Below are 19,633 nucleotides of genomic sequence, written 5' to 3'. Positions count from 1 at the left end.
GATAATGCCAGATAACAGAATTGCCAAGACAAGTATCATTTTTTTTTTAAGATTCCCTACAGTGTGGAAACAGGCCCTTCGGCCCAACAAGTCCACACTGCCCTTTGAAGCATCCCATCCAGGCCCATCCCCCCCATAACCCTGAACACTACAGGCAATTTAGCATGGCCGATCCACCTAGCCTGCACATCTTTGGACTGTGGGAGGAAACCGGAGTACCCGGAGGAAACCCACGCAGACACGGGGAGAATGTGCAAACTCCACACAGACAGTCGCCTGAGGTGGGAATCGAACCTGGGTCCTTGGCGCTGTGAAGCTGCAGTGCTAACCACTGAGCCACCGTACTGCTCCCATCTGGTGGTGTATGTGAAAAAAGCATTGACAGTAGATGAGGAGGTTGACAAATTGGTTAATAAAAAGTATGTGGAATCCTGGGTTTTATAAATAGAGACACAGCGTACAAAAACAAAGAAGGCCTTCATCCCTGGAACCATCCTATGAATCTTTTCTGTAATCCGTCTCATGCCTTCATATGAGAAGTTATGCTAAACCTTCGTAAAACACTGGCTCATCCTCATCTGAAGTGTCGTGCATTGTGCTGAATGCAGAGAAGCACAGAGGTTTTAGAGTAGATTTGTAGCACGGGTTGTGGATGTTGAGGCTGGTTGGCTCGCTGAGCTGGTTCGTTTTTCCGCAGATGTTTCATTACCCCGCTGGGTAACATCCTCAGTGCAGCCTCTGATGAAGCCACGTTGGAGATTGCATTGATGAGGTTACCCAGAAGGGTAATGAAACATCTGCTGATTTGTTGTTCCATTCGACAAGCCAAACAACCGCAAGAGAGGCACAGAGAAAAGCTGTCCCCACTGGTGCAAGGATTGAGAGCCAGAGAACGCGGATTTAAAACTGAAAGAACTGCAGATACTAGAAACGGGAAACAAAATCAGAAATTGCAGGAAAACCTTAGCAGCATCAATGGAGAGAAATCAGAGTTAACGTTTCAGGTCCAGTGACTCTTTACTTCAGAACTTCAATACTGCTGTGAGGAAGGATCACTGGACCCAAAACGTCAACTCTGATTTCTCGCCACAGATGCTGCCAGACCTGCTGAGTTTTTCCAGCAATTTCTATTTTTGACTTGAGTCAATCAGTAAAAGTAACGGTGACATGAGGAAAAACTTTAAAACAGCAAGCAATTAGGATCTGGAGCCTCCTACCTGGGAGTCAGGCAGAGATGTTGTAAATTTAATGATGGATTTTGAAAGGGAATTAAGAAACTGTGTGTTGGGTTCTGGGGGATAAAGTAGGGAAGGACTAGGTAAACTTCTCTTGCAGGAAGCCATCATTAACACAATGGGCTGAATGGCCTCCTAGGGCACTGTGACTGTTCTATGATTCTCTAGCACTCCAGGAAATTACTTCATATGGTGTACTACCCATATTCATGGAATAACATGTCAAACACTGCTACACAGAACATTCTCTGAACAAACTTACCAAAAGCAAATTACCCACTTTAAAACCTGCTACAAGCACTGGAAACCCAAATCTATGATCTTTCCTCCTCCCACTATCCATGTGGAGGCTTGATACTCAGCAAGACCAGGGGTTGATCCTTCCAATACCTTTAGAGTAATGAAACCTTTGTAGCTACATCTGAGGTGCTGTATACAAGCAGAAATTAAAGCTTAAATGTAATTTTTGCAATCCCAATTGCAGGAGGCCAGTTAAATATGAAAAGGAGCCAGGTTCAAATATACAATTTGCTACAATAGATAAAGGACTAGCCAACTTGAAGTATTAACATTAACCGGTGAACTGTAGTGATTATACGTTCAGCCCCTTATTAAAAAAGGCAGCAAATAGTTTGCATTGACATAGCACCTTTAATCTGGTAAAATCTTCTGCAGCAGCTCAATTTAAAATGATATTAGGACATGTGACCAAAAGCCTGGACAAAGCCTATAAAAGGAGAGGGAGGCTGTGCACTCATTCAGTTGAACATATGGCTGCCAATGGCAGAACAATGAAAATCTGCGAAGCGCAAGAATGCAGAATTGGAGGAGTGCAGAGATCTCGTAGGATCATAGGAGACTATAGAAGGCGGGGGGGGAAGAGAGACTATAGAAGGCGGTGGAGGGGGGGGGGGCGCATGAAGGCCAGGACCTTGGGCACAAACCTATTCTTGTCCAAAACTTTCTGGTTCATTCTGCATCATTTGAAACTTTTCAGATGTAGAACTGTTCGCTGCAGTTAATCCTCCAAGTGACCTAAAAATATAACTCCAAAACAAAGCCAAGATATTCCCGACTCCACTGGACTTCCAGAATTCATCAGCACGTTCATAATTTAGGATGCATTTCTGCTAAACTGAGGGAGCAGGAAAGCACATCTCTCTCACATGTTGTGCAACTATAGAAACTCACAGAACAGCAGGGAGCCATTCGGCCAATTGTACCTGTTCCGACCCTTGGAAAGAGCTCTCTAATTAGTCCCAATGTCTTTGTCCTTCTGCCATAGCCCTGCAAATATTTCCTTCAAATATTTATCCATTTTCAATTTCAAAAGTTACTATTTAATCTGTTTCATGCCCTTTCTAGCACAGTGTTCCATATCAAAGTACCTCTCCCTTGGTACCAAATTTTGAACACTTTATTAAATATCCCCTTCACTGCTGAAGGAAAACAATCCCAATTTCTCCAGTATCTCCACATAAACTAAAGTCCTTCACAATTGGTATTGATTTTGCACAGGTCATTGAAGGTGGCCGGAAAGCAGTTGATAAAGCACAGATTGTTTCGGCTTTATTAATAGGGGCATAAGAGTACAAAATTAAGGAGGCAATGTTGAACGTGTATACGACACTCTGCTGGCATTTGTGTACACGTTTGTGGATGCTACACTATAGGAAAAATACAAATACATTAAACAGAAAGTGCAGAAGTGATTTACAAATTGGTTCCAGGGATGAGAGGCTTCAGTGATGAGAGATTTAAGAAATTTAGAATATTCACCTTGGAGGGAAGACAGCTGACAGAAGATTTGATAGATGTTTTCAAAAACACAAAGCAACTGTAGAAATTAGATAGAGTCAAGCTATTCTCACCACTTGTAAGAGAATGACAGGCTGTAGAATTAAAATGAGGTGTAAAAGGATTAAGAGTGATGTGAGAAAAACATTTTCACCCAGCGAGTAATTAGGGTGTGGAAATGCACTGCCTGGAAATGTGGAAGAGGCAGATTCAATTGAGGCATTCAGGAAGAATGTTTAGTTTCATTGCTCAGTCCTTTGAATAAAGGAGTTGGGGCATGATGTTGAGGTTGTACAGAATGATGGTGAGGCCTCTTCTGGAGTACTGTGTCCAGTTCTCATTGCCCTGTTATTGGGAAGCTTTTGTTAAGCTGGAGAAGGTTCAGAAGAGACTTACCAGAACATAGTTGGGAATGGAAGGTTTGAGTTATAAGGACAGGCTGGGGCTCTTTTTTGCAAGAGCGTAGGGAGGTTGAGAGCTGACCTTATAGAAGTTTATAAAATAATTAGGCGTACAAATAAAGTGAATGGCAACTGACTTTTCTGTATGGTGTGGGATTTCAAGACTAGGGGCCATAATTTAAAGGTGAGACCAGAAAGATTTTAAAAAGACATGAGAGACAATGTTTTGTTTTACACAGACTGGTTTGTGTGTGAAATGAACTTCCTCAGAAAGAGGGGGATATGGCTATGGTTACAACATTTACGAGACATTTGGATAAGTGCATGAATAGGAAATGTTTGGAGGGGCACGAGCCAAACACAGGCAGGTGGTGGGACTCGTTTAGTTCAGGATGATGGCTGGCATTGACCGGTGGCCTGAGCGGTCTGCTTCTGTGCTGTATGACTCTAACATGATCATTTGGATAGAAATGGTGAGCAGCAATATGGGGAAAAGGCAGGAGATTGGCAATAAGTAGTAGAAACTGTGAAAGCTCAATGAGCACCATTACAATTCTGTGAACCTTTCCCTGATCTCGGCATCCCTCCTAACACCTCCACCCAGGCTCTGAGCAGTGATTGCAGGAAATCTAGCACAAGTTACTTCCACTATCAACTGTGAGATCTCTACGCTCAACTAATTCCAGGCTTTCAGCAGCCCTAATTTAGTCTCTGCACCACTGACAGCTTTGCCTTCAACTGCCTAGGCCCCAAACTGTGGACCGACCCTGTCTTGCAGACACTACCTAAAACCTACCTCTTTAACCAGGGTTTTGGTCATTCGTCATTTTTTTTTAAAATTGTTCCTGTGAAGAACCTTGGCATGTTTCATTACATTTAGGGTGCTATGAAATTATAAGTTGCTTTTCTTTAGTTTTGTATTTTTCATCTCTATTTACAAAACCCTGGATCTTGAATGTTGTAATATGAGTCCTTCAGGGCTGTTTTGCAGCCCACATAGTAATGCTACCAAGTGAAATTTCACTTCCCCAGGTTCAAACTTGTGCAATTATTACATCACATTACAACAATGTCACAATGCTCAGAGCACACATTTCACACAATTTCCCAGAAATAAGTAACCTCTGGGTATACATCATCGCACAAGGGGAAACACTGGACTATGGACAGTCTAAGGCCAAAGGACATCATCTCAGAACAAGGGGTTCCCCATGTAAGGCAGAGGTGTGGGTGAATTTCTTCCCTGAGGGTAGTGAATCTGAGGAATTCCTGCAGAGGGCTGTCAAGGCTGGGACATTGAGTATACTCAAGACTGAGACAGACAGATTTTTAATTCAGGGAATCAATGGTTATGGGGAAAAGGCAGGAAAGTGGAGTTAGGGATTTTCCGGAGGACTGCAGCGGTTCAAGAAGGCAGCTCAACACCACTTTCTCAAGGGCAACTAGGGATGGGCAGGAAATGCTGGCCAGCCAGTGACATTCCACAAATGAATTTTTAAAAAATCAGCCATAATCTCATTGAAGTTTGGAGCAGATTTGATGGGCTGAATGGCCTACTTCTCCTCCTTATGATCTTATGAAAAGAGCAGAGGAGTCAGAAATTCTTGAAACATGAAGCAGCGTTTAGACATTCACTTGTGTTGTCAAAGTGGCCACAGCTATGGGCCATGAGCTGGAAAATAGAATTGCTGTAGCCAGGTCTTCGTCGATAAGTGCAGGCTTGATGGGCCAAATGGCCTGGTGCAGGCTGAGGGAGTGCAGCAATGGAAGAAATGTTGTCTTACAGGTGTGACATTAACCCATCGACACTTTTAAGAGATTGCAAGAGATCCACAAGCACTCTGAGCGAGAACTCCAAAAAGTGCCCTGGCAAATCAACATGTATCCTATATTAAACTTGATTGGTTCATTGTCATATTGCTGTGCAAGAGCTTACTGTGCATTAATTAGCTGCTAGTTCTTGCAGTGGAACAGTAAACATCTCGGATGCTGAAATGTGCAGACACCATTGAAAAAAAAATTAGAAATGCAAGTCTTGGGGAGTCAAGTACATAAGCCTGCAAACAAAGGCAATTTTGGTGGCTGATACAATTACAATATTTGAGAGGTGTTTGGATGGGTAATGAATAAGAAGGGTTTATATGGATATGGCCAAATGCTGGAAAATGGGACTAGATTAATGTCGAATATCAGGTCAGCATGGACAAGTTAGACTGAAGGGTCTGTTTCCCTGCTGGACATCTCTATGACTCCACAACAATTTCTTTATAATGTTTCTCCTCTATTACCTTTCTCGTGCATTTTCAGAGGAAGCTGAACCACCATGAGAACCTATAAACCTAGAAGTTAACATATGTTTACAGTGGAGGACAATCTTCAATTCCCTCAGTCACATTAATACCAGGTGGAGGATCTGGTAGCAGCAATATTAGTAAGTGGCCCTATTATTTGTTACAGAGTAAATCAGAGGGCTGCTTCTAGGCACAGCATACACACCACTACACGTGGAGGATCAAAGATGCTGTCTGTGTCCCTTTGATCCTCCACAAGGTCCCCTTCATCAGTTTCTCACTGGGAAACTCACCACTCACAGAGTTGCTGCCCTCACCTATTACGTACACAGCCTGTTAGAAAAGGTTTGGGTTAATTCATTCAAAAGTAAGCAAATTTTTAACTATTTTTTCTTCCTTCCATAGGATGTGATCATTGCTGCCTGCTCATCTCTAATTGCTCCTTGAACCAAGTGGCAAACAAGAGTCAACCATATTGCCATCGGTCTGGAGTCACGTGTAAACCAGATTAGATTTCCTTGCCTAAAAGTATATGAACGAAATGGGCTTTACAAATCTGTGAATTGAGAGGAGTAGGCCATTCAGCCTGCTCCACCATTCAATAAGATCATAGTTGATGTGAATGTCACCTTAGCTTCACATTTGACTCATTTATTAGACAAGAACGCTTCCAACTCAGCCTTAAAGTTATTCCATAACCCCACCACAACCAGTCTCTGGGGTAGAGGATTCCTAACATTCTCCACATCTGTTTTAAATGGGAGATCCCTTATTTTCAAACTTTTGCCCTTAGTCCTAGACTTTCCTACAAAGTGAAATATCAATCCTGTCAAATCCCCTCAGGATTTTGTGTGTCTCGTTAAGATCTCTCAAATCTTTTAAACTGCAATGGGTACAGGCCCAGCCTGCTCAACCTCTCTTTGTAACACCTTCATTCCATGAATCGGTCAAATGGACCTTCTCTGCTCTGATTTCCAGTTAAATAAGGAGTCTGAACCAGCACATTGGTGAGACCACATCCAGAGTACAATGTCATCTACAACTGTAGCAAAACTCCATAACTAATAGGCAATAACAGGGGATAACTACGTGGAGCTGGAGGAGAACAGCAGGCCAGGCAGCATCAAAGGAGCAGGAAAGTTGACGTTTCTGGTGGGGACCCTTCTTCAGAAAAAGGGTCCCAACCCGAAACGTCAACTTTCCTGCGCCTCTGATGCTGTGCTCCTCCAGCTCCACGCTGTGTTATCTCTGACCCCAGCATTGGCAGTTCCTACTATTATTGAGGCAATAGCTGGGGTTGTGTACAGTTACAAATCGTTCTGACTACTCTTTAATAAACAGTCTAAATAGCCACTGGTGGTACATTATAACAAACATTCAAATCATCAGAAACTCACTGCACAACCACAGAAACTCATCAAATCCAAATCAGGGGTGAGGACAAGTCAGCAGAGACCTGTAACGGACTGGAATCTAGAGAAGGAGTACTCAATTCCACCATCCTCTCGTGCCTTGTCCTCACCCCTAATGCAGACAGAAACGCAAAAGAGCAGCAGGCATTTGGGTGACACAAGCCCCTCCATGGTCCACTGCCCAGATCCACTGATGCCCATCTTAACCAGGTCCAGGATCAGACCTACAAGGAAATTAACCCCCTGATCTGCCCACTGGACTTCGCTTGGTGTGGGGTAACCAACAATTTAAAAGCAGACCTATCACATAACTAAAGAGAGGCAGGAAATGAAAACACTGAATAAACAGCAAACCTATTTCATCCAGGCCACAGACTGCTCTGGCACCTGGTGAAGCTATTTCAGGTTTTCATGGGTTAATGGATCTAAAGCCTGCTTGGCTCACAATAGTGAGCCTTAAACTGTGAGCCTTAACAAGAAGAAGCACATAACAAGATATAGCCTATTGCATGATAGTAATTATGTTTAGCTTGCCAATTTGAGAGACTATTAGGAACTAGGGATGATGCATCAGATCCCATTGAGCTCAGTTCCCTTCAAATCTGCTCTATCATTCAAAATGGTCATAGCTGGTCGTCCAATCAGTCACCTGTTCCCGTTTTCCTCCCATTCCCTTTGATCCCTTTAGCCCAAGAACCAGGTCTAACTCTCTGGGTGAAGACATTTCTCTTCATCTCAGTCCAAAATGGCTCACCCTGGATCCATAACCATAGACTTTGATCCCTGGTTCTGGACTCCATAGTCACCTTCCGGCGTTTCCCCTGTCTAGCCATGTTCAAATCTTACAGGTTTCTGTAAGATCGCCTCCCCTGCCCCCACAATTCTTCTCAACTCCAGTGAACATAGTCTGAAAAGATCCAGTCTCTGTTTATAAAAGTCAGGAATCAGTCTAGTAAACATTGCTGCACTCTCACCATTGCAGGAAGACATGCCTGCTCCTGTACTCGAATCCTCTCAAATCCCAAGGTGGAACCTGAACCCAAACCCAGAACTTTTGGCCAGAGGTGAACACGAGAGACTGGACAAACTGGGGTTATTTCTACTGGAGCAGAAAAACTGAGTGAGGACGTGATTGAGATGGATAACATTATGAGGGGCATTGACAGGTAGACAGGAAGGAATGTTTCCCATTAATGGAAAGATCAATGAATTTGGGGCATAGATTTGAGGTAAGGGGCATGAGGCTTAAAGGGGATGCAAGGAAAACATTTTTTTCACCCAGGAGTGACGGGAATCTGGAAATAAGGGGTGGCCGAGATAGAAACCCTCATAATACTTTAGTATTTAGATGTGCATTTGCAATGCTAAGGCGTGCAAGGCTATAAGTCAAGTGCTGGAAGCCATTTTCTGAAGAAGGGTCTTGACCCGAAACGTCAGCTTTCCTGCTCCCCTGCTGCTGCTTGGTCTGCTATGTTCATCCAGCTCCACTGTGGCAGCACGGTGGCTCAGTGGTTAGCACTGCAGCTTCGCAGCGCCAGGGACCCGGGTTCGAATCTGGCCTCGGGCGACTGTCTGTGTAGAGTTTGTACATTCTCCCCGTGTCTGTGTGGGTTTCCTCCGGGTGCTCCGGTTTCCTCCCACAGTCCAAAGGTATGCAGGCTCGGGTGGATTGGCCATGCTAAATTGCCCATAGTGTTCAGGGGTGTGTGGGTTATAGGGGAATGGATCTGGGTGGGATGCCCACAGGGCGGCGTGGACTTGATGGGCCGCAGGGCCTGTTTCCACACTGTAGGGAATCCAATCTAAAAACCTTGTTATTGCTGGATTAGAATAATTGGGTGGCTGTTTTTGACCGGTACTGTATATCTCCACGATTGCAATAAAAGAATCCCCAAATATTGCATCCTTACACTGGCGAAGCAGGATGCAATATTCACAACCTGCTGCAATGGGATTTGAACTTTCAAACTCTGGCTTACAAACACAGAACTATCCAGGAAACCTGGTGTCCATTCAATGCAGCATTGCAATTCTCTGCAAAACCCTTAAGCATTTGTTAACTTGTTAATTGAGGAATGAATTAATGATCTGACTTTGAAATACCATACTTTTGTCAATATTTCACACAATCAGAAATTTCCTCAATTTTTAAAAAACTGTTTTTAAGAAAAACACCAAACTAACACCCAAACATCTGTGGACTTAAAACATATCCAAGTTTCTCAGAAACTTGGCTCAGAGACGAGTTGCAGTGAAAGAGGAGACTCTTCAGCCTCTTAGAAGTGGTGCTGGCTCTCTGGAAGCTCATCGTGAACTCATCAACTCCCTACACTTCCTATTGCAACCTTCTTTGTCAGAGATAGTAAGAACCGCAGATGCTAGAGTCAGAGATAACACAGCGTGGAGCTGGAAGAACGCAGCAGGCAAGGCAGCATCAGATGAGCAGGAAAGTTGACGTTTCTGGTCGACACTCTTCTTCAGAAAAAGGGTCCCGACCCGAAACGTCTACTTTACTGCTTTTCTGATGCTGGTTGGCCGTTGTTTTCCTCCAGCTCCACACTGTGTTATCTCGACGTGTTTTCTTTGTGTATTTACTCAATTTCCTCTTGAAAGCCACGACTGAACTAGACGTGATAAAATAAAAAGCGATTTTTACTCATGTCCCCTTTGGATTTTGCCCCATTCACCTTAAATTCAACGAATGCTGCTGTTTGTTGCACTTCCTACCAATTCCTTGTCTGCACCCCCAATGCTTTTGAAACCATCAAATACAATACAGGTTTAATGACCACCCCAGCGACCCCCGCCTCCCTTACAACGGGGAGGAGGGCACTCACACACACCAAAAAAAAACAAATTGCCGTCTGCAAGCGATGCTGCAGGACGACCCAAAGACAAGTGACATAAGGACAAACTCGTACCCAACCAATTCACAAGAGAGACCCACCCCGGGCTTTGTTGTGACTCTGAGAGAGAGAGAGAGAGAGAGAGAGAGACAGGCAAAGAAGAGGAGCAAGGAGCATTGGTTTTCAGAACAGCTAGTGATAACTGCAAATAAAAACAAAACTGTTTCACAGCAATGACAGCCCCACAGCCCTGATCTTGCTCCGCGTGCGTACCTGCCTCCAACAAGACCACGGCAGTGCCACGCAGCGACCGCCAACGCTGGGTTCCAATGGAATGTTGCCCCTGGAGCGCGTGACTACAATGTAACAATTGCAGCCGATGTAACGAACACAGGGGCTTCCCCCGCGAGAGGGAGTTCCGGCTTACCAACACAGCACCGAAAGCCGCACAGGACAAACTTCCAAACAGCGAGGCCCGACCACCTCAATCCTGCCACCCTTCCCTCCCCCCGCCGCTTCGTCGTACGGCAGCCCAAGCTGCATTGAATCGCTCACCGGGGGTCGCAAAAAGGGATTTACAAGCATCGAAAAAAGTAAACATAATCACGTGTAAAAGTTCCGATGTTCTCAAGATAGGGGTTCAGGATTTGTGAGTGGGGAATAGATTCGCGTTTCGGATTGTTTGGTGGTGAAACCGAAAACCTGCCTTGACACCGTGGGGGCACATTTTTAAAGTGAAACGCGGGAGGCTTATAGGAGATTTGAATAAAATGTTTTCATCCATTTCTGCTTTGTAGAATGCACCGCCTGGGAGGCTAGTTGAGGCGGAATATCTCACAACCTTTAAAGAAAAGCTTGAATGCGTATTTGAAGTGACATAACATTCGAGGCTATAGGCCTAGTCCGGGAAGATAGGAGCAGTGTGTATTTTTGGCCGGACAGATTCGATGGGCTGAGAGGCCTCTTCTCTACTGTATCTTGTATAATTCCTAAATGAATGCAAAACATTGCAGCTGTTGGAAGTCTAAAGTGATAACAGAAAATGCTAAGAAACGCAGAAAATCAAAGTTCTGAAGAAGTGATACTATGGACTGAAAATGTTCACCGTTTCTCTCTCCATAGATAGTGCTGGACTAATTGAGTTTCTTCAGTTTTTTCCTCTTTCTAGACTTGTCTGCAGTTTTGCTGGTAGCATCACAGACTGCAATTCATGAGGTCACCTGAAGGGAGGCAGTGACGTTGGGTAATATTCACTGGACTAGAATCCCAGACCATTGTTCTGGGGACTTTAATAAAAAATCATTCATGGGGTGAAGGCATCACTGGCTAGGCTAGCATTTACTGACATGTGGAGGGCAGTTTAAAAGTCAATCACATAGCTGTGGGTCTGGAATCACATGTAGGCCAGACTAGCTAAGGATGGCAGTTTCCTTCCCTAAAGGATATTAATGAACCAGGTGGAATTTTCTTCAAAGAATTGACAATGGATTCGTGGTCATCAGTAGATTCCAGATTTCATTACAGGATTTGAATCCAGGTCCCCCTGGCTGCTTGGCCTGCTGTGTTCATCCAGCTTCACACTTTATCATCCCCCTGGACATTACTGGGTCTCTGAATAAACAGTCCAGTGATAATACCACTGTGCTATCCCTTTCTTTGGGGTTTGGATCCCACCATGGAAGATGTGAAGTTTGAATTCAATTTAAAAAAAAACAAGCAATATGGAACTGACTTAATGGTGACCATCAATTGTTGTACAAACCCATCTTATTCTGCATGCCGTTACCAGATCCACACCAGTATTGTTCACTCTTAACTGCCCATTGACTCATCTATTCCTGTGAATGAATTTCTGGAATCCCACGAATGTTATAGCAATTTGACCCTTCATAAGTTCACCAGTTCTCTGAAAGATCATCATTAATTAGTGCTGAGCACCTGGCATCACATCAGTACTGAAATTCACAGACCACATTAGCTGTTTGCAAGCTAGGCTGACTGTCTTTATGGCCTTGACTGCAGCATCCTGTCAGTGGAGAATATCACTCATATTGCTACTGCGTACTGGCAGAGTGAAACAGCCGGCTTCACACGTTTATCTAACTGCCAAGGTACTTTCATTCTCCCATTAGATATGGACATTGCTAACTGGGCCAGCATCTGTTACCTGTCCTTAGTTGCCCTCTTGAGCAGGTGGTGGTGAGCCGCATTCTTGAACCATTGCAGTCCATGTGCTGTATGTATCCCCACAATGCCCTTAGGGAGGGAATTCCAGGATTTCGATCCAGCGACACTGAAGGAATGGTAATATATTTCCAAATCAGGATGTTGAATGGCTTGGAGGGAAACTTACAGGGGTGGTGTTCCCATGTACCTGCTGCCCTTGTCCTTCAAGATGGAAGTACCGATGGGTTCAGAAGGTGCTGTTTGGAAATACGAGGTACAGTGGGCACTTTTCAGGACTAATAGCGATGGCAAGAGGCTTTTTTTATGTCATAGAGTCATACAGCATGGAAACAGACCTTTCGGTCCATGTCAAACATAAACCTAAACTAAACTAGTCCCACCTGCCTGCTCCTGGCCCATATCCCGCCAAACCTTTCCTAATTATGTACTTATCCAAATGTCTATTAAATGTTGTAATTGTACCCACAATCACCACTTTCTCAGGAAATTCATTCCACATGCAAACCACCCTCTGTGTAAAACATTTGTCTCTCTCCTCTCACCTTAAAAATGTGTCCCCTAGTGTTGAAACTCCCCATCCTAGGGAAAGGCCAACTATAATTAAGTCTACCTGTACCTTTCATTATCTTATAAACTTCTATAAGGTCACCTCTCAACCTCCTAGGCTCCAGTGAACAAAGTCCCAGCCTATCCAGCCATTCTTTATAACTCAAACTTTCCAGACCTGGCAACGTAGAACATAGAAAAGTACAGCACAGTACAGGCCCTTCGGCCCACGATGTTGTGCTGTGGAATAATCCTAATCCAAAAATAAAATAACCTAACCTACATTCCCCTCAATTCACTGCTGTCCATGTGCATGTCCAGCAGTCGCTTAAACGTCACTAATGACTCCGCTTCCACGACTATCACTGGCAAACTATTCCATGCGCTCACAACTCTCTGGGTGAAGAACCTCCCTCTGATATCTCCTCTATACCTTCCTCCTAACACCTTAAAACTGTGACCCCTTGTGGCAGTCAATCCTGCCCTGGGGAAAAGTCTCTGGCTATCGAACAACATCTGGCAACACCCTGATAAATCTCTTTCCAACCCTCTCCCGCATGATAATATCCTTCCTATAACTGGACCAGAACTGGACACAGTGCTCCAGAAGAGGCCTCACCAATGTCCTGTACTATCTCAACATGACTTCCCAACTCAAAGGACTGAGTAATGAAGGCAAGCATCCCAAGTGCCTTTTTAACCATCCTGTCTATATGTGACTCAAACTTGTGATATATGGTGAGAAAGGCTCTGATTAGAGTAGACAGTATCCCCCAAGATGGCTTTAAATGCATCCTGACTCAGTATCAGGTTTTCACAGTGAACAAATGGCTCAAGCCTTATTAAAAATATAGGACAGTACATCACAGGAACAAGCCCTTCGTCTCACCAAGCTAGTGCTGAATAGATGCCTTTCTTAAATCAAAAACCTTTAGCTTCTACATTGTCTGGATCCTGCTATTCGCTGCCTATTCGTGTATCTGTCAAGATGCCTCTCAAATATTGCTATTGTATCCACCTCCACCACCACCTCTGGCAGCACATTCCAGGCTCTATAAACCCTCTGTTTAAAATAATTTGCTTCTCACATCTCCTTTAAACTTACTGTCTTTTACCTTAAACCTATGTCCCCTGGGGAAAAGACTCTGGCTGTCCATTCTGTTATTTGTGCACGTTGTAAGATGTTAATCTATTATTTGCTCATTCTTGGAATGATGTTCTTCCTCTGGCTGCAGGGAATGGTTGATTTGTATTGGTACCTAGGACATTAAACACATAACAATCCTTACTGTATAAGAGTTGTTTCTAACACCACCCCACGGAGTAACGCCTTTAACATTGTTATCTGTAGTTTGAGAGTGAAAGCTACTTCTTCCAAGTTCAGGATCATTTCACATTCTTTGCATCTTTACACTATTTTCATATGTGTCGGTTGGTGCATCTCTGCGATAGCTCACCTTTTCAGGATTATGTCTCTCATAATTTGATAAACTTCTATCGAGTCACCTGTCAACCTCTGACATTCAAGTGAAAACAAACCAAGTGTCCGATCTGTCCTTGTAGCCTCCAAACAAGGTAACATCCTTGTAAACCATCTCTGTACCTTCTCCAAAGCTTTCACATCCTTCTGGCAGTGTGGCAACCAGAACTATATGTAATATTTCAAATGTGGCCCAACAAAACTTCTACACAGCCGCAGCATGACATGCCAATGTTTATACTCCATGCTCTAACCAATGAAGGCAAGCAAGCCATGTGCCTTCTTGAACACCTCATCCACTTGTGTTGCCAGTTTCAGGGAACTGTGGACCTGTATGCTTAGATCCCTCTGTATGTTGATACCACTGAGGGTCTGCCACTTACTGTATACTTCCCTCCTGCATTAGTCCTTCCAAAATGCAACACCTCGCATTTGTCTTGTTTAAATTGCATCTGCCATTTCTCCACCCAAGTTTCCAGCCTATATATATCCTGTTCTATCCTCTGGCAATCCTCCTCAGTATCTGCAGCTCCCTTGATCTTTGTGTCATCTGTAAACTTACTAATCAGACCAGCGGCATTCTCCTCCAAAATCATTTGTATGTATCACAAACACCAGGGGGTCCCAGCACCGATTCCAGTGGAATATCACTGGATCACAGATCTCCAGTCAGAAAAACACCCTTCCACTTCTATTCTCTGTGCTCTATGACTAAGCCTGATCTATATCCATCTTACCAACTCACTGCAGATACTATGTAAATTCACATCCGATTTCTCACAAGGGACCTCATCAAAGGTCTTGCTAAAGTCAACATCTACAGACCTGCCCTCATCAATCATGTCTGCCACTGGGTGAAAACAAGCCAAACGAGTTTGTGAGGCACAACGTCCCCCACACAATGCCATGCTGCCCATCGCTAATAGGTCCATATTTTTCCAAATGTGAATAAGTTCTGTCCTTAAGAATCTTCTCCAATTATTCCCGACTGTTTATTATGTAAGGTTCATTGGTCTGAAATTTCCCGGATTATCCCTGTTGCCCTTCTTAAACAAAGGAACAACACTGGTTATGCTCCAGTCCTCTGGGACCTCTCCTGTGCCTAAAGGGAATGCAAAGATTTTGTTCAAGGGCCGTCAGGTCCTGAGGACTTGTTTACCATAATGCTTTTCAAAACACCCGATACCACCTCTTTTGTTGTATTGACATGCCCTAGAATATTAACATTCCCATCCACAGGTTGTTTTCAGCGGCAGCAGCGCGAGCCAGAGGGACGTGGGGAAGGTTAGGCAGTTTCTGTTTCACCCTGTATAAACAAACTTACCTCGTGTAGCAAACGGCCCCTTTGTTTAAGCGGTGGGCATGTAGAGGGAACGCGAGCCAGAAAGAAACAGATAAATTCAGGCATTGGCTAAACCCGAAACACTACACGTGTAGAGGTTTGGTAAAGTAAGGCTTTTTTTTTCCATTCTTCTTCTGGGAATCTGGAGTAGAGGGAATGGAAGCCGGGGCAATTGCATGCTCCTCTTGCAGGATGTGGGGCTTAAGGATCACTGCGAGTGTCCCCTCTGACTTCACCTGCGAGAGGTGCACCCAATTCCAGCTCCTCACAAACCATGTTAGGGAGCTGGAGCAGGATGAACTCCGGATCATTCGGGAGGCTGAGGGGGCGACAAAGAGGAGTTACAGAGAGGTGGTCACACCCAAGGTACAGGAAAAAGGTAGCTGGGTGACTGTCAGGAAGGGGAATGGGAATAGGCAGACAGTGCAGGGATCCCTGTGGCCGTTTCCCTCAATAATAAGTGTACCATTTTAGATATGTTGAGGGGGTGGGACCTACTAGGGGAAGGCCATAGCGGACAGGTCTCTGACACTGAGCCTGACCCTGTGGCAAAGAAGGGAAGTGGGGAGAATAGGAGAGCAATTGTAGTGGGGGATTCAATAGTAAGAGGTACAGACAGGCAGTTCTGTGGGCCCGAATGAGATGAGCGGATGGTATGTTGCCTCCCGGGTGCCAGGGTCCATGATGTCTCGGATCGCGACTTCAAGATCCTTAAGGGGGAGGGTGAGCCACCAGCAGGCATGGTACACATCGGTACCAGTGACATAGGGAGAGAAGGGACTGAGAATGTGAAAAACGAGTACAGGGAGTTAGGGTGGAAGCTGAAGTCCAGCACAAACAGGGTAGTTATCTCTGGATTACTACCAGTGTCACATGATAACAAGGTAAAAAATAGGGAGAGGGTGCAGCTAAACATGTGGTTACAGAGCTGGTGTAGGAGGGAGGGCTTCCATTATGTGGATAATTGAGCACATCCTGGGGAAGGTGGAACCTGTACAGTAAGGACGGGTTGCACCTGAACCAGAAGGGCACAAATATCCTGGGAGGGAGGTTTGCTCGAGCTGTATGGGAAAAAAAAACTAGATTGGCAGGAGCTTGGGAACCAGATATATAATTCAGAGGATGAGGTATTTGGCCTTCCAACAGACACAACAGGGAGTGAGGTGGTTTATAAAGAAATTCGGTCGATGGAGCGTAATTGCAGACACCGAGATGGTTTGAGGTGTGTATACTTCAATGCTAGAAGTATCAGAAATAAAGCAGCTGAACTTAGAGCATGGGTCGGTACTCGGAACTACGATGTTGTGTCCATTACAGAAACTTGGGTCCCTCAGGGATAGGAGTGGTTGTCGGAGGATCCGGGATTTAGGTGCTTTAGAAGCTGTGTGGAGTTTGCACATTCTCCCCGTGTCTGCGTGGGTTTCCTCCGGGTGCTCCGGTTTCCTCCCACAGTCCAAAGATGTGCAGGCTAGGTGGTTTGGCCGTGCTAAATTGCCCGTAGTGTTCAGGGGTGTGTGGGTTATAGGGGGATGGGTCTGGGTGGGATGCTTCAAGGGGCGGCGTGGACTTGCTGGGCCAAAGGGCCTGTTTCCACACTGTAGGGAATCTAATCTAAATAGGGGGAGTGGAAAAAGAGACAGGGGAGTGGCATTGCTAGTCAGGGCTAGTACAGCAGCTACTGAAAGGCAGTTCGAGAATGATAAGTACAGAGTCAGTTTGGATTGAGTTCAGGAACAAGAAAGGAGCAGTCACTTTGTTGGGGGTTTTTTACTGACCCCCCTGATAGTTGAAGAGAAGTGGAGGAGTGGATTGGGAGGCAGATACTGGAAAGGTGCAGAAGTCACAGGGTTGTGGTCATGGGTGACTTCAACTTTCCAAACATTGATTGGAAACATTTTAGTTGTAATAGTTTAGATGGGGCAGATTTTGTCCAGTGCGTTCAGGAAGGATTCCTGCCACAGGATGTAGACAGACTAACACGAGGAGAGGCCACTTTGGATTTGGTGCTTGGCAACGAACTGGGCCAAGCGTTAGACCTAAGATAATAAAATGTGAGGCTGGATGAACACAGCAGGCCCAGCAGCATCTCAGGAGCACAAAAGCTTATGTTTCGGGCCTAGGGCCTAGGCCTGAAACGTCAGCTTTTGTGCTCCTGAGATGCTGCTGGGCCTGCTGTGTTCATCCAGCCTCACATTTTATTATCTCGGATTCTCCCGCATCTGCAGTTCCCATTATCACTGATACAAGTGTCAGACCTGTTGGTAGGGGAGCATTTTGGTGGGAGTGATCATAACTCTGTTACTTTTACAATAGTCATGGAAAAGGATAGGTACATACGGCAGGGTAAGGTTTATAATTGGCGGAAGGGTAATTACAATTCTGTTAGGCAAGAACTGGGTAACATAAAATGGGAACAGATGCTGTCAGGGAAGAGCACTATTGAAATGTGGAGATTGTTTAAGGAATGCATACAGCGTGTGCTCGATATGTTTGTCCCGAGCAGGTGCGGAAGATGCGGTCGAGTGTGGGAGCCTTGGTTCTCGAGAGAGGTCGAACGACTGCTTAAGAGGAAGAAGGATATTTAAGTAGGGTTTCGTAAACCAGGAATGGAAAAGGCTCCAGAGGGATACAAGTTAGCCAGGAACAAACTGAAGAAAGGGCTTAGGAGAGCTGTAAGGGGGCTGAGAAAACCTTGGCAGATAGGATCAAGGAAAACTCCAAGGCTTTTTACACATACATGAGGAATGAGAGAATGACCAGAGAAAGGGTAGGGCTGATCAAGGATTGTAAAGGGAATTTGAGCACAGAGCCTAAAGAGATAGGAGAGGTCCTTAATGAATACTTTTCTTCTGTATTCACAACTGAGAAGGACCTAGTTGTAGAGGAGGACAGGCTGGTAGGCTAGAGGAGGTTGATGTTATGTAAAGATGATGTGTCAGGAATTCTGAGGAAGTTAAAGATAGATAAGTCCCCTGTGCCTGATGGGATTTATCCAAGGATTCTATGGGAAATGAGGGAAGAGATTGCAGGGTTTTTGGCGATGATCTTTTCGCCCTCACTGTCCACGGGTATAGTGCCAGAAGATTGGAAAGAGGCAAATGCCATTCCTTTGTTCAAAAAAGGGAACAGGGATAACCACAGAAATTACAGGCCAGTTAGTCTTACATCAGTTGTGGTCAAATTAGCGGAAAGGGGCTCTGAGAGATAGGATTTATGATCACTTGGAAAGGCACAGTTTGATTTGTGATGGTCAGCATGGATTTGTGAGGGGTAGATCATGCCTCACAAACCTTGTTGAATTCCTTGAAGAAGTGACCAAACACGTGGATGAAGGTAGAGCAGTGGACGTAGTATACATGGATTTAAGTAAGGCATTTGATAAGGTTTCCCCATGGTAGTCTCATGGTAAGGAGGCATGGGATAGGAGAAATATGGCAGATTGGATTTCGAATTGGCTGACCCTTAGAAGACAAAGGATGGGAGTGGATGGAAAATATTCCAACATGGTGCTCAGTTATGAGTGGGGTACCACAAGGATCTCTTCTGGGTTCTCTTCTATTTGTGATCATTGTAAATGATTTGGATGGAGCAGTGGAAGGGTGGATTAGCAAGATTGCGGACAATATGAAGGTGGGTCACGTTGTGGGGTCAGTGCGGAGGGCTGTTCTCAGTTACAAAGTGACATTGATACGGTGCAGAGCTGAGCTGAGAAGTGGCAGATGGAGTTTAACCCTGAAAAGTGTGAGGTGAATTTTGAAAGGACAAACTTGAAGGCACAGTACAGGGTTAATGGAAAGATTCTTGGCAGTGTGGAGGAGCAGAGGGATCTTGGGGTTCATGTCCACAGTTCCCTGAGAATTGCCACCCAGGTGGATAGAGTTGTTAAGAAGGCGTATGGTGAATAGAGTGATTGAGTTCAACAGCTGTGAAGTTATGCCCCAGCTGTATAAAAGCCTGGTTCGGCCACACCTGGAGTATTGTGTCCAGTTCTGGTTGCCTCATTACAGGAAAGATGTGGCAGCGTTAGAAAAGGTGCAGAGGAGATTTACCAGGATGTTGCCTGGACTGGAGGGACGGTCTTACGAGAGAGCTAGGG

General features: G+C 44.8%; 1 protein-coding gene and 1 long non-coding RNA gene across 4 annotated transcripts in view; one reads left to right on the top strand and one right to left on the bottom strand.

Moving 5' to 3' along the window:
- Positions 1–10,387, bottom strand: part of osbpl1a (oxysterol binding protein-like 1A) — a 203,802-nt gene extending 193,415 nt beyond the window's left edge. For all 3 annotated transcript variants that reach the window (XM_048529335.2, XM_048529336.2, XM_059646272.1), the window contains exon 1: positions 10,256–10,387. The gene's annotated coding sequence lies outside the window, so the exon portion shown is untranslated. The remainder of the gene's footprint in view (positions 1–10,255) is intronic.
- Positions 10,035–13,999, top strand: LOC132209595 (uncharacterized). Its single transcript, XR_009445793.1, has 2 exons — positions 10,035–10,575; positions 10,780–13,999. It is a non-coding gene; the product is annotated as an uncharacterized LOC132209595 (long non-coding RNA).
- The last annotated feature ends 5,634 nt before the right edge of the window (positions 14,000–19,633 follow it).

Source organism: Stegostoma tigrinum, chromosome 5, assembly GCF_030684315.1.
Source record: "Stegostoma tigrinum isolate sSteTig4 chromosome 5, sSteTig4.hap1, whole genome shotgun sequence".
NCBI lineage: Eukaryota > Metazoa > Chordata > Chondrichthyes > Orectolobiformes > Stegostomatidae > Stegostoma > Stegostoma tigrinum.
The sequence above is the reverse complement of the archived record's forward strand: the minus strand, read 5'-3'. Positions and strand labels throughout refer to the sequence as shown.